The following is a 16,328-nucleotide window of genomic DNA, read 5'->3' on the forward strand; positions in this document are numbered from 1 at the left end:
AGCTACTAGATGATTCTGAAAAGTGTGGTCTGGGCTTTATGAAATGTCATAGTCCTTTTAGTTAGCTGCTAATCTGTTAAAATGATGATCATCCAAAATATGATGTGTGTGATTTTTCAAAGCCATTTTAAAGTATTAGCTAATTTTTTTATCAAATAAGAATGTAGTGTTGTGAGCAGAGATTAGCATTTGAATAGGAAATGAATTATATTTGTAAAGAGTGTGCAGACATTTCAGTCCAGGAGGAATTTAGAGAGGGTTCATACTCAATATTAAATCAACTGTATTATCCTGCAAAATGTTCCCATGAGCTCTCAGAGTCTCTGTGATATTACAGGTCAGCTTAATTTTTCTAAGCAGTGAACACTTGCAATGGCCACAGAGTTAGAGGAAGTAGAAAGCCTGCAGCATTTAATGTGACGCATTTTTTCACTTGCATTTTTTCCATCCCAAAGTGTATACTGGTATCTATCACATTTTGGGTGCCAGTCTTTAGATTCCTCAAAGTTCCGCCTCAAAATTTAAGGAGACTGAGAACTGAATGTTCAAAGTCAGTCCATACCTACCTCACCGGTAAAGAAGAGAGAAAAAGACAGACTTGCACTGAAAATTACTTGTTTTCTGCTTTTCTGTAATTTTTTTATCTAAGAGCTGACTCACTCAAACCTCATCCTACCTATGTTTTTTTGATGAAGGCAAGATGAAAATCCCTTGAGCTGGGGAAAGCATAATGAAATTGCACTACAGTGAAATATGATAGGAGTAATTGCGCTTTTTGGTCAGTCCTGCAATACATTTTGTATTGATGACACTTTTGCATAGCTCTGTTCTGGATAGATGGCCCACACAATCCCTATGACATATGTTCTCCTCTCTTCTTATTCCCCTCTGCTGCTAGAATGGGTTTATGAATAATTAGATATTATTTAATAAAATAGAAGTATTAACATAAAAGCTTGTGATATAGAAAGCAGGATGTGCTCTTCTCAGCTTGGAGGATACGACCTCAAATAAAGCTCCGGTATTTACTTCTCAGTCATCAATGCTAGCTTGATAGGAACCAGAACCAGCAATCAAAAGTGAGATTGTAAAAAGGAAAACATTTGGGGACCATCAACATAGGTTATTGAACTCCTTTTTTTTGCCCAATAAATTTTTTTTAGATAAACCTTAATCCTAGTCTCAGAATCTGCTAGTGCATTAACTGACAAGGTAGAAAATTTATAAGTAGCTTATTTGTTAAGTTTTGTATTCATTAAGTTTTGCATTAATGCTACATGGGAAGCCATAAACCAACTTCCCACTTTTGCTATGCCTTGCAGCATTCAGGAGGGCATTAATTTTATTTGTTAAAGTTATAAGTATTCACACTCATCTCATTGCCAGTGTTAAGTAATGTTGCAAGATATGCTCAAGCAGCCTTTGTTCATAAAAATTGTATGTTATTCAAATCACTGGACTACTACAGCTTTTCACAAGGAGCTACTCTGCCACCTATTAGAAAATGTTTCATATGCAGAAGCTCTATTGCTTTTTTCATTTCACTGTGCTCCATATGTAATTCTTTTTTCTCTAATTGCCCTTGAAATGTTTACAACCATATCGATTCTTGGAAGCATTTGGGTACCTGCAACAAATAGAGAGTCTCTGGCGTAAATAAGGGATAAATTTGACTATAATTGGAACAAAAACCAGTAGGAAGAAAATCTTGTTTTTACCAATCCAGTATATCTCAGCCTCTTTGCTTTTTATCTGTCAGCTGCAGCAGAAATGAAGGAAAGCTCTTTATCCTGAGCATCTCACACCAGGTGTGGCTGGGGGGAATTTCTTTGTAATAGATGTGTACAGTAGTCACCTAAGGAGGTGCTCTAACCACTGTGCTTTAGCACTGCCTTTACTACTTCCTCCCATTCTCTGCATAAAATCGATCACAACTATGTTTTTGCTGTGCAGGGACATCCTGCATGCAAGTCATTTTCTGAAAAAAAACAAACAAAAAAAAAACCCCAATCAAATTGGCAGCATTTGGGCAAAATGGAGGCAAACCTGATTTTTGGATCCTAGCAATAGCCTAGGCAGGAGACAGGCGCTGAACTGAACAAACAAAAGCATTTCTGGGCACACATAAAAACAGAGCTCTAGCTGCCTCGAGAACTTCCAAGTTAAACAGGGTTGTAGCTATTAAACTTAAATATCTCCAGGATTAGGGAGGATTTTAGGTCTCAGTTTGGGATTTAGGGACCCTTAATTCTAGCCAAGCCCTTCTGGAGGATTTCCTTAAACTCCATAGCAGGTATTCATTTCAGCTAATTACATACAATCTGTTCTGGAGAAACTGAGTATTAGTACAGGACTGAAATGTAATAGAAGACACATATGAGCATCTGTGAAACATTCTCACTTCCAAAAGCATCGGAAACTTTTACTCGTCATTTTAAGGAACCTGAAATCATCTGATAATTCAAGTAACCCTTCCCCAAACCTTCAAAATCCACAAACAATTAGCTCCCAGTACTCAGCATCTTGACCTTTTTGAGAATTTTCTGATTCTTTTTCTATTGATAAATATCAGCTCACCCAAATGAAAACAAGGCAACAATTAGAGTGTGCCTCTATTTCAAGTAGCTAGAGCACAACCTGAAAATTTCAGATTGCAGCATCAACAATTAATGCTCAGGATATATAAAAAGGCTATCCAATAGACATGAAGGAGTTAGCCTAATTTGCAAGTATTACTCACATCATGATTAGTGCCTTTGTGCAGATCTGTCTGGATCCAAACTACTAACATTAACCACATTTTAAACTACATAGCTACATAACTACATTTTTAGAGTCTCCAATCTATGAAGTTAAAAAAGATGATTATTTGTATAAAAATAGAAAGCCTAAAATACCACTTGTTCTTGAAAAAAAAATCTATTAGAAATGAATTTTCTACCACTAGAATAAATATAGAGATGTAAAAATAAATCACAGCCTAATATTTTATTTGTCTTGTAGTTTTAGTTTGCATATTTCATGAAATGTCAAAAAATTATTAAAGATAACAGTTGACTATAGCAACCTAATGAAGCTTTAGGACTAATTTTTAAGGAATCTTTAAAAAATCCATTAGATTACATGTTGTAATACATTAAAAAAAAATTGCTTCAGCTTATGAACACACTTACAGACACTTAAAGCATCAGATCAAGGAATACTACTAGGTATTTCCTCTGGCAGGGTAGTTCTAGAGGCACCACTATCCATTAGGATTAGGATTAGGACAACAATATACCATAGACTACAACAAGAAGTAACAAACCATGCAGCTTTGTGTTGATGAGCTATCATTATACTACACTGTAGAATGTAGTACTTGGAAAAAACACAATTAAAGAACAGACCAGTATGGAAGGAGAAATATGATGAAATGATGATAGACATTGATGTATTACTCACAAACAGGAATTAACAAAATTAAAGCTAAAAATGTCCATTAGTTGGCTTCCTTGTTTCAATCAGTATGTTCTCCACAGTCAAGAATTAATATTTTAAGCTGCATATAGGGATCATCATGTGACATAAAACACTGAAATACAAACACTGATTTTCAGCTTTTCTGTCCAACTTTCATCCTGAATTTCCTGTCTTTAGTAAACTAAATAGACTCAGAGCTATTTCTCTATAAGGAGTTCAATGTTTGTTTGTTTAAAAATAAATTGTGAAATATCTATATGCTATTACACTAGGCCATAATCTATTTAATTTTTATTTTGATCAATTAAAGATGTATTCTCTTCAAAGCCATCATACTAATAAGCTAAGATCTTTTATATTCGATGAGGCAAGGGTGGATAAAGACACATTTTATCATGACTGCAGAATTTCCTCAGCATTCCTTGGTGGAGCTGCAAAGTCCTTCATCCAAAGTTGCATAAAAGTTATCATCTTACCTTCAATACAGATCCTCAGTCATTCATTCAATTTTCTCCCCTCTCTCTCTTGCTCTCTTTTTAAAATATCCTGAAAATAACCTTCAGCTTCTTTAAAATATAAAGCTTTGGCATTTTGGAGAAACTGTAATGAGCCAATAAACCCAATTTGGAGGCTGGTTAGTATCACATAAATTAATTTCCTTGCTAAATGATCAGAGTCACATCCACCTTTTTCACTACCATCTGCCTCACAACAAAGTTGGCACTGTACTCCTTTGAGAGGTGGACTGTAAAAGTGTCATTTAGAAAAGGCTTATTAACAAAATCCTTTCTAAGTTCCAATTTTCCTGTTCCAGGGTAATGATCACAGACAGCCCATATATACCATTAGTAGGAAGCACTGAAACGTCCATATGGCATGCACTGAAAAAAATGTAAATAGAATGTGTGTATGGATCTATACAGATATCTACCTCCATTTTTAGGGATTTCCCTAGGTATTTTATTATGACAGTTATGCTAGTTGTTAGTTCTGCTTATGAAGAAACACTGCCTGACAGCTGGGGCATTTCCCCTTTTTGTACTTTGGACTGTATAATCAAGCATTTTGCCACACCTACAAAATGGTAAGGGGACAGACCACTTTTTCAGAGCTCGCTCTTGTTTTTTCTCTCTCTCCCCTCTTCTGAGATGTGATAGACATTCGAGGTCATGCTCTCTGCAGTCTCATTTCATTCTTCAACACAGCCAGGTATTTGGCAAGTAATTTTTGACAGTCTGATTGTGGGGGATATGCAGAGAAATTAATGTGTGCTTCACCTCCACCCCAAAAATAGCCTTTGTATCTGAAAATCTCAATTCTGAACTTCAAGAAGTATTCTTAATTGCAGCAATCCAAAGCTCCAAATGGGTCCTTCCCTGGTGACCAGATCTCCTCAGAGTTTGCCAAGGTCGAATGTCGTATCTTCCTCCAGCTGAAAGGACTTGATGTGAAAGCTGCAGATAAGGACTGCAATGTACAGATGCCCTGTAGTGCCAGTACTGTGACACTGGCTTTGTGCTGCAGTCACTTGTCACCTGCAGGGTCTCTGGAACATGATCTTCAGGTAGCAGGTAGTTGGCAGGCTATGCCAACTCTTTTTTTGCTCTTTATCCCATGCGAGATAGAAAGCTCTCTGAAACCTCTTCAGCTTTTTAAGGTCTCTATTTCTGTTTGTTTGGTTTTGTCTGCAATTTCCTGACTATTTTCATCCTCTCACCATGCAATTTTTTTTCTTTTTTTCTTTCTTTCCTTTTTTTTTTTTCCTTTTTTGGCTTCCTGTGTAATGTGGAGAAGCAAGATCTCTTTGTAGTTTGCATAAGCCATTTGAACGCTTCATAATCAGCCTTTACATTCAACAGCAGGGGTAAAGCAGTAAAACTTCAGTACATGGTTTCTAAATTCAGCTTCAAAATTTCTTTCTGGAATTTTGTACACGTTGTGGGTAAAGATATGTGCCTACAGAGAAGGTGACAGTTTTAAATTTAGACAGAGACTTTAGTTTCCTTTTTCTAATGATGAAAAAATATAGTGATAGCATTGATTCATGGGACAATGGGAAAATATGTTTTCTCATGTGAAAAAAGCGAGGATAAAGATTATTGTCCAATTTAAAACCTATAAAAAGTTTCCCTTTTATACAGAAGAGCCAGAATCTAACAGTAACATCAAACAAAATTTTACCCATGCCACTTATTTTGCAATGAATGGTATTATCACTTTTTGGGCTGAGGTACCTCTGGCCCTGAATTTTCAGAGAACATTGTCAATATGCTGTACAAGGATCATGGTATGTTGTTCTCTGTTGCTAAATCTCCACCCAGCATGTTTTTGTTCTACCATATACAAGCCAGCAGTTTTGTTTTATTTTCCAAGAATAAACCTTCATGATTTTTCTTCAAAAATCCTCCATTTTCCTCCCTTATTACTAGCCAAAAGTTGTGATGTAGAAACAGGAGTTTTTTGTGGATTATGATGATCTCTGCATTCTAAATAACTGAAAAGGACATTGTTAAGATAGTTTTTATATTTTTCTACCTTGTTTTTCCTGGAAGTTTGAAAATGTAATCAGATTCTTTAGTTTTATTTTTCTCTCTTAATATGTACTTCCTTTGGTTTGTTTTTACAGGTGATGTAAGAAGAATTTTGTTTCAAGAATTTTTTTTCAATAAATCTAGTTAGGAAGCTCTTCAGACTTAGTTCTAAGTAACAAAAACTGTAGCAGTAGCTGAGCGAAATTTGCATGAGTCAAATTTCACTTCAAATAAGTTCTTAAAACCAAACTGCGTATTTCTGATCTGTGTGTTCTCCATGCCTGAAATGGAATCTAAATACCTTGAATGTAAACTAAAAATAATAAACTATAATAATGTAAGAGTAAAAAGTTTTACCATTGAATTACTAACAATGTTTTTCTCAGAAGACCTATTGTCTTCTCAAATTTGGAAAGAATTGAAAAAGTTCTTTTCAGTTGAAATTGCCACAGTCAGTAGAACATCTAGAAAACTTAACATGTTAAATCTTTTGCTCACCTTTCTCAGGGTCTTTATTATCTGAAATGGATTTCCACTCAGGACAAAAGGACAGTATTGTATAAAATGTAATTTCTCTGACTTTCCATTTCTGTACAGAAATTTCCAAGAGATAATTTCCATTTCCAACTGAAAGACACTTAATATTGATAGACCAGGCTACTGTGTTTTGCTTTTTTTTTTTTTCTTTCTAAAAATATGTATTAAATAGTAGCCTAAGACTATTTGGAGGCTGGATGCTGAATGTCTTTTCAAAATAATGAAGCCCCACAATGCATGAGTAAGGTACTATACAGTTTAGCAATATCGGTATTAGGTAATAATAATGAACTATGTCCATGTCCCAAATACCGTAAAGTGAAGGGGCAAAGGTTTCTGTCTGCATCTGCCAGCAACTTCAGGAAGTTCTTCTCTTCTTTTTATGTCAATACAGACATTGGGGTTCACAGCTTTTAGCTCAATCTCAACCTGTCTCATAGATCTTGAAAGAATGGAAGGGTCTATTTTGAGGTAGACAGCTTGCTTAAAAATCATACTGGTACTTATAGTTTTACTCTGCATTCTAGGACTGGGATGAGGAGAAGGCTCCTTTACGGCTTTTGTGGCTTCCTCTGGGCATAGGAAACAGTCTAACAATGCTTTATAAATACTGATTACTTTTCCCTTATTCCTATCTCGAATATCCTAAAAATACAGCCTATATTCTATTCCTATTTTAGGTTCAAAGTCATTTCACTGTTAGCTAAATACTCAGGCAGTGTTACACCTATCAATATAACTGAGACCTCAACTTGTCACGTAAATATTAATTTGGACAATTTTCCACAATGTGTATGGTCACATATAACAGAGGCCAGCTAGTCTGTTGTTCAAATAAGATTATGTACACAAAACACGTTATTAGTATTATCACTGGAAGAGTACTACGCATTTACAGAAGACTATTTTAACATATATCTAGTGTATTGTACTCTTTTATAGACCTGGTTGCTGACTTTAAAATACAGACTTTTTTGTTAACTTGCCTAAAACAAAATCTATTACCATTTACTATTTCTTTGTACATATTTTGGGGACAAATACAAATTGTCCCAGAGCTGACTGTAAGGTATGTTACACAGTATTCTGCAGACAAAAACGAGCCTGGTCACTCCATGTTTTCACCTGACTAGACACAAGTTGTCAAAGATAGAGAAGTTACTTAGCAATATTTAAGATGGCAACATGCTTGAGGTGGCAAGCCATGTTCAAGCACAACATTGTAATATCTAAAAAACTTGCAAGGCTTATTAACCTGACCACAGTACCATGTAAAACGTGGCTCTGCCATTTCCTATTTTGCTCTGAGCATATCCAGGCATGAGACACCCTGGATAGTTACATTTTGAAATACAACTATGAATACAAAATACTCAGCTAGGAGAAAGGCATGAACAAGGAAACCACAATTCAAGCTGTTGTCTGCTCCATTTACACAGTCAACTGACTTCAGTAAATGAGGAGCGGAATGAAGCCCTAGGGCTTGAATCTGTGCTATCCTTCCAGAGCATGATCAAATACTGCAGTGAGTAGCATCAAGCAGGACCGAAGAATTATTTGGACTTGTTTAGATAAAAACCCTCAATAAGCCACAGCTTTGAAATAGGTCTGCATAAATATCTTCCTCTAAAGCAATCATGACCAAATGACCAAAGAACATTTTTGGATTTATATGCTAGGTATCATCAGAACAGAAATCAGAAGAAAACACTTTTAAACTGAAGAAAAATAAAAAAAAAAAAAAAAAAAAAAAAAAAAAACAAGGGAACACAGAACAGATCTTGGGAATCTTGGCAAAACTCAAACAGAAGAAATGTGGAGGAGGGGACAGGTCACTTGGGAGGAATATAAGTATGTGGTCAGAGTATGCAGAGATGTGACAGGGAAGGCCAAGGAACTTCTGGAATTTAATCTGGCAAGGGATGTCAAGGACAGCAAGAAGGGCTTCTTCAAATACATAAGCAACAAGAGGAAGACTAGGGAATGTGTGGGCCTGCTGCTGAAGTGGGTGGGTGCCCTGGTGACAAACGATACCAAAAAAGCAGAGATACTGAATACCTTCTTTGTTTCAGGCTTTGCTGCTAAGACCAGCCCTCAGGAATCCCAGACACTGGAGACGAGAGGGAAAGTCTAGAGAAAGGAAGCCTTTCCCTTAGTCAAGGAGGACTGTATTAGAGATCATTTAAGCAAACCTGACATCCACAAGTCCAAGCACCCTCATGGGATGCACCCAGGAGTGCTGAGGGAGCTGCCTGATGTCATTGCTAGGCCACTCTTGATCATCTTTGGAAGGTCATAGAGATCAGGAGAGGTGCCTGAGGCTTAAGGAGGCTAATGTCACCACAGTCTTCAAAAAGGGCAAGAAGGAGGACCCAGGGAACTACAGGCCACTCAGCCTTACCTCCATCCCTGGAAAGGTGATGGAGCAGCATCCTGAATGTCATCTCCAAGCATGTGAAGGATAAGAAGGTGATCAGGAGTAGCCAGCATGGATTCATCAAGGGGAAATCCTGCTTAACTAATCTGAAAGCTTTCTATTATGGGATGACCAGCTTGACAGATGAAAGGAGAGCAGTGGATGTTGTCTACCTTGACTTCAGCAAGGCTTTTGACACTGTCTCCCATAACATCCTCATAGAGAAGCTCAGCAAGTGCAGGCTAGATGAGTGAACAGTGAAGTGGATTGAGAACTAGTTGAAAAGCAGTCCTCAGAGGGTTGTCATCAGAGTTTAGTTGGAGGCCTGTAGCTAGCAGTGTCCCCCAGGGCTCAGTACTTGGTCCAGTCTTGTTCAACTTGGCCCGGATGAGGGGACAGAGTGCCTCCTCAAAAAGTTTGCTGATGCTATCAAGCTGGGAGGAGTGGCTGATACAGCAGAGGTCTGTGCTACTATTCAGAGAGACCTGGAGAGGCTGGAGAGTTGGGCGGAGAGGAACCTCATGAGGTTCAACAAGGGTAAGTGCAGGGTCCTGTACCTAGTGAGGAATAACCCTATGCACCAGTACTGGCTGGGGTCTGATCTGCTGGAAAGCAGCTCCGAGGAGAAGGATCTTTGCTCTCTCTTTTTTTTTTTTTTTTTTTTTTTTTTTTTCATTTGGATTGATGCAGTCTTCACAATCTTCTTTCCATCCTTTAATCCAATTTTAGGCTGCACTCACTTGCAGTATTTTCTGCTAGTAACAGACTGGTTGAATTTCTTGCATCAAGTAGCAGCTATGTAATTGGAGACCGAGGAGTCACTTAATATAAGATCACTGAAAACCATAAACCATTTTCTTCTTGACCTTTTCTAACAAAACATTAGCTTCTGAGTCAGCCTGCTTTGAAGCTACAGAAGCACTATATATTGTCTTGTTGATTTCTGACTTCAAGCAATTCTTTTCCTCCCTTTCCTCTTCTTTTTAGCATCTGAAGGCTGAAATTTTACAATATGCTGTTGTTCCTTTTATTTTTTTTTAAGGGAACAAATGTCAGCATATCAAAAGCTCACTGCTTCTAGTGTGTGTCACTTGAGATTACTGCAAATTTTTTTTTGTATATCTCCTTATTGAATCATAAACCGTAGGCGTTACTAAGAATATCTTTCACAAAAGCTCTGAGATCAGTCATCTAAGACTTACTTCACTGATAAGCAAAATCCATAAAAAAATCTCTACAGTATTGGGACTAAAGATAACCATTATCCCAGAAGGGGTATGCAATCAGAACACAGTTTTTCTATATTTTGTTATATAGGTAGTATATATTTCAATAGATTATATAATATTTGTAATGAAAATAACTGTACATTCACACACACATACATTTGAATTGCTCACTTTCCCCCTCTCTCTCTGCTTAGATGCTAGTCATGAATCTGCCAGCTGTAAAAGACTTCCTGCAGCAATGCAATCCTCTCAGACAACCATAAAACAGTCACTTGTTAGTAAGGCATACAGCTTCCAATTTCTATGAAAATGGTTCATATAAACTTTTCTGATCTTTTATTAGTAGAAGGTTGGGGAGGTGCAGTCATTTCAGACTCATTTAATAGATTTGGACAAAAGCCATGGTAACTATCCTACTATCTTTGGCCTCTGTATATGCATATACTTTATGATGGTATAGAGCTACAGCTGTGGAGGGAGTCAGCCTCCTCACAAGATACATATAGCTGAAACTTATAGATAGTCTGAAACACAATGTATACATTAAAAGTTAGAATGACTCTTATTTTTTACATGACAAACAATACTTCTGTGTCCTGCTTCCTGGCCGAAGTGACACGCTGAACGTAATGAACACCTGGGAGCAATGCAGTAAGCACAAACACTTTAATAATTTTAGCACTAATGGCCACCAGAGCTACATAATTTTGCAGAATTTTGTTCAACTGGGCATTCATCAGTTTGGTGTCTAAAGCAATGAAGAAGTCGAATATATTAAATGCTGATACAGGGCTGCTAAATTGCCACCTAGTGGTCTTGTAATGAAGTCATGTGTCTGCTATATCTAGTTGAATGAAAAAATAGGGGTATAGTTTTGTATTTTGTCAAAATCTCACTGTTAGTGTTTACTGGCTCTCTACCCTTACCATGAGCAGAGTCGAGGGATGGCTGAAGACAATTTATGAGCTCTCTCAAGGTGGGACTGCTGGAACTGCTGGGCCCCCAGGGGAAACTTGCTTGGGGCTCAATGTACTGCAAGGGAATTTCTAGGCCAACCAGAGAGCCTGTGCCTAGAGATAAGAGTCCCAGCCTATTGTCTCTGTTATGTATTTATTTTCTTTATTTTTAACAAGAAAACAAATAAGGTTTTGATATAGGAAAAAAAAAGTTTTTTCTGACTGTTAATCAGTAAGTTTAAAAAAACAGAGTGGGGGGTGTTTGTCTTCCCAAGGTTTAACTGGCTCCAGTTTAGGAAGCAATTTGTTCTGCTGGGGTATTCTCCCACCTTCCAGTCTCACCCTGCCTGAGCCATATGTTCACCAGCAGGTGCTGTTTACATAGAGCCAAGCAGATGGGAAACAACAAAGGAGCATAAGTTGAGCAGTAAAAGTTTTGCAGTGCTGATTTGGTGATTAGTCATATAGGTCTGCCAGGAAGCTGCTACAGGAAACTAAAAATAACTTTCAATATAATGAGCTGCATAAGCAAAGTCTTTGGGGATTCATGTATCCTGAATCATCCTACTAATAATCAGCTTGGGATGTACAGGCCCTGTATTGAAAGAGATGTTCTCAGGAGCTGGAGGCAGTAGAGGTCCTTTATTGGGAAACAGGAGCAGCAGCTGCAGACTACATTTTCGGGAAAACCCATCACAATTGAACAAAAGTTCCTGGAGGTCCTGAACACTATTTAAGGAATCACGTGAGTATGGAATTGGTCTCAGGATCCCATATAATCCTCAAGCTTAATCCTGGCCAAAACATGTTCCCTTGCAGTTCACCAGGTCCTTGATTAAGGTATCAACACTTCTCAAGTCTCCTGCCCTCTCATGATGAACTGAAAGATCTACAGGTGAGGTCCATCGCTTCCCACATCATGGGAAGTCACAAAGGTCAAGAAAACTAGCTGAGGAAGTGAAAACAAATGGGTGGGGCAAGGGATAGGACTTGGTAACAATTTTTAAAAAATATTAAATCGGTGAAAAGATATTTTCTTCCTACACTTCAGCTTTTGTGATTAAAGTAAAAATCACCGTATAGATTAAAGTATTTGGTTCTGTTTTTCATTTCAGATGAATTTCTTCTGTTCCTGATTGAATTTAATCAATTTTAATACTCAGTTTTTAATATATTGACTTGTTTTCTTTGTTTTTCTCTTTTATATTTTGTGCATCTAGTACAATTCTCTTAATTTGCTTCACATTGTACCTTGTTTCTGTTCAGGATTAATTAACTTTAATCTGCACCCCATTTCTCTGTTTTACACACATGATTTGTACACTTCTGTTTTTGTTTTAACCAAATATTGTTTTGCTAGTATCTGACATCACTCTTTATTAACTTCCTTACTTTTTAAAACTTCATTTAAGTTCTCTGTAGAGTGACTAGTTATCTATAAGTGATTTATCTCTTCTTTCAAGACTACAGCTTCTCTATTTTTTAGATATTATTGAAATACAGTAACAGTGGAAATTATACAGCAATTACACAAACTGACATGCCACTAATTCAAAGTAGCTAGCATAAGAAAAGGCATGCAATTGAAAGTTAGTTTAGTCCTTAATGTACTTCAGGTGATTTGGTCTTTAAGGAGTATAACAATAAATGCTGAAAGGTAATCAATGTAATACTGTCCAAGAAAATCCATTTTTCACCACATATCTCCTGCCAGTAAAATTGTTCAGGGACAGAGTGCCCTATAAATACAAGCAGCTTCTTCAAAAAACTAATGGCCGGTAGAAGTTAGGAAGCCACAAAATAGTACCTCGATGGCAATTACTAACTTCAGATTGTAATATGTGGCATGAATTTCATCTGTTTTCTCAGCCTTTCTTTAGCTGAACTCTTCAATGTTTATTAGGCCTCAGCTATGGGATTTAGCTATCAATCTGTCACTGTTCTGTTATTCCATACAAAAAAGAAAAAAAAAATTTCGGATCCTATTTGGTCTCCCATGCCAAATGGCATCTACATAATTTTTGAGGATGCCTTCAATTTCTGGGGCTTCATGCTTTCAGCTGGTAATATTGAGTGTATTCAAATACATGTTGGCAGCTTCTGCTGATGTTTCCAAGTATGTTGGAGGACAGTTTAGATTGTTGTCTCTTCATCCCTGTAACACAGTAAGTGCTAATAGTTTCAGATCATGGCAGATGGATCATTTGTTATGTTTTACTAGCTGATGTTTCTGTACACATTTATATATTTTATATTTATTTATATATATTTTTTATGTATTTATTTATTTATATTTTGGTAGTGCTGGTGGATGACAAGTTGACCATGAGCCAGCAATGTGCCCTTGCGGCCAAGAAGGCCAATGGTGTCCTGGGGTGCATTAGGAAGAGTGTTGCCAGCAGGTTGAGGGAGGCGATCCTGCCCCTCTACTCAGCCCTGGTGAGGCCTCATCTTGAGTCCTGTGTCCAGTTCTGGGCTCCGCAAAACAAGAGAAACATGGAGCTACTGGAGAGAGTCCAGCGTAGGGCTACCAAGATGATCAGAGGGCTGGAGCACCTGCCCTACAAGGAATGGCTGTGATTGCTGGGCCTCTTCAGCCTGGGGAAGAGAAGCCTGAGAGGGGATCTTATCGATGTGTACAAGTACCTGAAGGGAGGGTGTCAAGGAGGCAGGGACAAACTCTTTTCATTTGTCCCGTGTGACAGGACAAGAGGCAATGGGCAGAAATTGAAGCACGGGAAGTTCCACCTGACCGTGAGGGGGAATTTCTTCCCTGTGAGAGTGACGGAGCACTGGAACAGGTTGCCCAGAGAGGCTGTGGAGTCTCCTTCTCTAGAGATCTTCAAGGCCTGCCTGGATGCAACCCTGTCTAACATGCTCTAGGTGACCCTGGTTGAGCAGGGAGGTTGGACTAGATGATCTCCAGAGGTCCCTTCCAACCTTACTGATTCTATGATTCTGTAAATATCGAATGCTCCTAGCAGGAAGGAACTATAGTCAACCGTTACTGTGCTAGCCTTGAGTAAGATAAGGAACTATTCAATTCCCAGATGTAGAAAACATCACAGGTTGAGTGGTGAGAACTTACTTGCACGGGACCTGAAATGGTATCTTATCTCAGGCTTGTCTTTGTGCTAATATGGCTATGTGTTTTTTACTCAGCTGAGAGCACAATCAGAACGAACTTGTGCCCCCCCCCCCCCCCCAAAAAAAAAAAAACAACCAACCAAATTTGTAGTCATACTTACACATGTGTTATGTGGGCCATATCTAAATTGACTATTCAGGCAGAAAGCTGCCTTAAGGTAAAGATTGTTTTTAGAATGTATACAGTGGTTTTCAGTCAAAGGAATGTAAAAGCTGAGGTAATTGGAACACTGATCTTTTAATTTATTATTATTATTTAGAATTGGACAACCCCCCCCCAAACTTTTACTAGTAAGAGTTATTTAGTCAATTTTTATTTGTACTTTGTGTGTGAATGTGTGTGAATGTGTGTATGTCTGCCATCCCCAAGAGGAAAAAAAAAAAAAAAAAAAAAAAAAGAACAGGAAAACAGCTGGGGATACTGAAGTCTGTTTTCCTTCTGCCTTTCTTTACATGGAGCTGGTATGCATAAGGAATCTCCAGTCAGCTCTGACATATCAGAATTAACCTTCTGAATTATTGCTGTATGCCTGATTTCACAATCAGCACTTTGCAGCACACAACACTGTCACTAATAATCTGACCAAAGGCAAGAATTGCTTTAGTGTCTAGATTTGTTTATGTTGGATAATCTCAACAGCTTTCTGCAGCAGTAGTGCTTAAGTACAGCTGAAGTAAAACAAAATAGAACATCTGAATTAGGAAAAAAAACCCTCCTCTATCAGCTGTTCTTTCTCTGTTGCTGGAATCCTGAATCCTGACTTCAAGTAATTCAGTGCTGTGTTTAAAAGCTTAGGCAAAAAGAATTTATCAGTGAATCCATCAATCTCTGTTGTCCTTTGATGTGAATAGCATGTATAAACTCTTGTCTTTTGGAAAATCACAGGAACAAACAGCCACAGACAGTGTCTTGCAGCTTGAAGTCCAGTTCCAGTTACCACTTAATTTTTTTCTTTACTTTTCCATGAACATCACTACTTATTTTGTAAGAAAGAGAGTATGAGGAAGATGGGATTTAGGTTGAGTGTAGGGGGGTCAAAGGGAGTTGCCTATGTTCATTCTCCTAACTTCCATCATCTTTTTATCTCCTTTTCCACTAAAATACAGACTTTTACAAAACATTGTCAGACAAACTCTTCTCTCAATATGCACATCTACTGGGGTAAAATATGTTTCCACTATTTGGTTCTTTTAACTATGCCAAATAAAGACGGATATAGTTTCACAGCAGCCCCATGTAAGTAAATGTATTTGATATACAAAGCACTAGTAAGATTTTTTTTTTAAAAAAAATAAATGCTGGGCAGCAACAGAACAATCTGGCTTTAATTCTTCTTCAATGCTGGCAGGAGTTTTATGTGCTCCAGAGGCGGTATAGCTAGTTCAGGAGAGAACTAGAAGAGCTTTGCTTCTCTTTGAAGAAGTTCTAAATGAAATCTTACTACTAATCTCAGCTAATTGCCAAGTGAATATTAGCAACTGTACATAGCTAGAATAGTTCTGTCACTGAGCCAGTCCTGGGCAGGGCAAAGCATATAAATTAGAGAGGGAGAAAAGGACACATTCCCAACTATTTATTTCATCTCTAACTTCCTAGTTTCACCCATACTTCAACTTGATATAAAACATGTGTACCAGTAGAGGGCATTACATGCCTCAATAAAATAAAGATTGATAAACAATATAAGAAAAGGGAAATTCTGTTTCTAATTTTTTTTTGGCTTTGCATATTTAATATAACTAATCAAAGTTTAATACAAATTAATGCAAACTGAAATTTCCCAAGTCCAGGGCCCATCAGATTTTTCTCAAGTGCTCATTCATTTCAGTAGTTCCTTTACTGGAACAAACAGTGAATGAGAGTTTCTCACTTGTGAACAAAGGGTGAAATTGAACTATTAGAACTGAAAACTTTTTTCCTTTTAAACAGATGAGTTTGAACTCAGAAAAGTATGTTTATTTGTAACATATTCCTGGTATACTTTTTCGTATCTTTTCTCCTAATGCTTAGTAGAGTTTTTCTATTTAGTGAGCCGTATTCTCAGCTTAT

General features: G+C 37.5%; 1 long non-coding RNA gene across 2 annotated transcripts in view; it reads right to left on the reverse strand.

The window, feature by feature from the left end:
• Positions 1 to 3,118: 3,118 nt before the first annotated feature.
• The window catches only part of LOC134137431 (uncharacterized), a 35,068-nt gene continuing 21,858 nt past the window's right edge, over positions 3,119 to 16,328 (reverse strand). For both annotated transcript variants that reach the window (XR_009957692.1, XR_009957693.1), the window contains one exon: positions 3,119 to 5,418. This is a non-coding gene — a long non-coding RNA (uncharacterized LOC134137431). The remainder of the gene's footprint in view (positions 5,419 to 16,328) is intronic.

This window comes from Rhea pennata, chromosome 2 (genome assembly GCF_028389875.1).
Source record: "Rhea pennata isolate bPtePen1 chromosome 2, bPtePen1.pri, whole genome shotgun sequence".
Classification (NCBI taxonomy): Eukaryota; Metazoa; Chordata; class Aves; order Rheiformes; family Rheidae; genus Rhea; species Rhea pennata.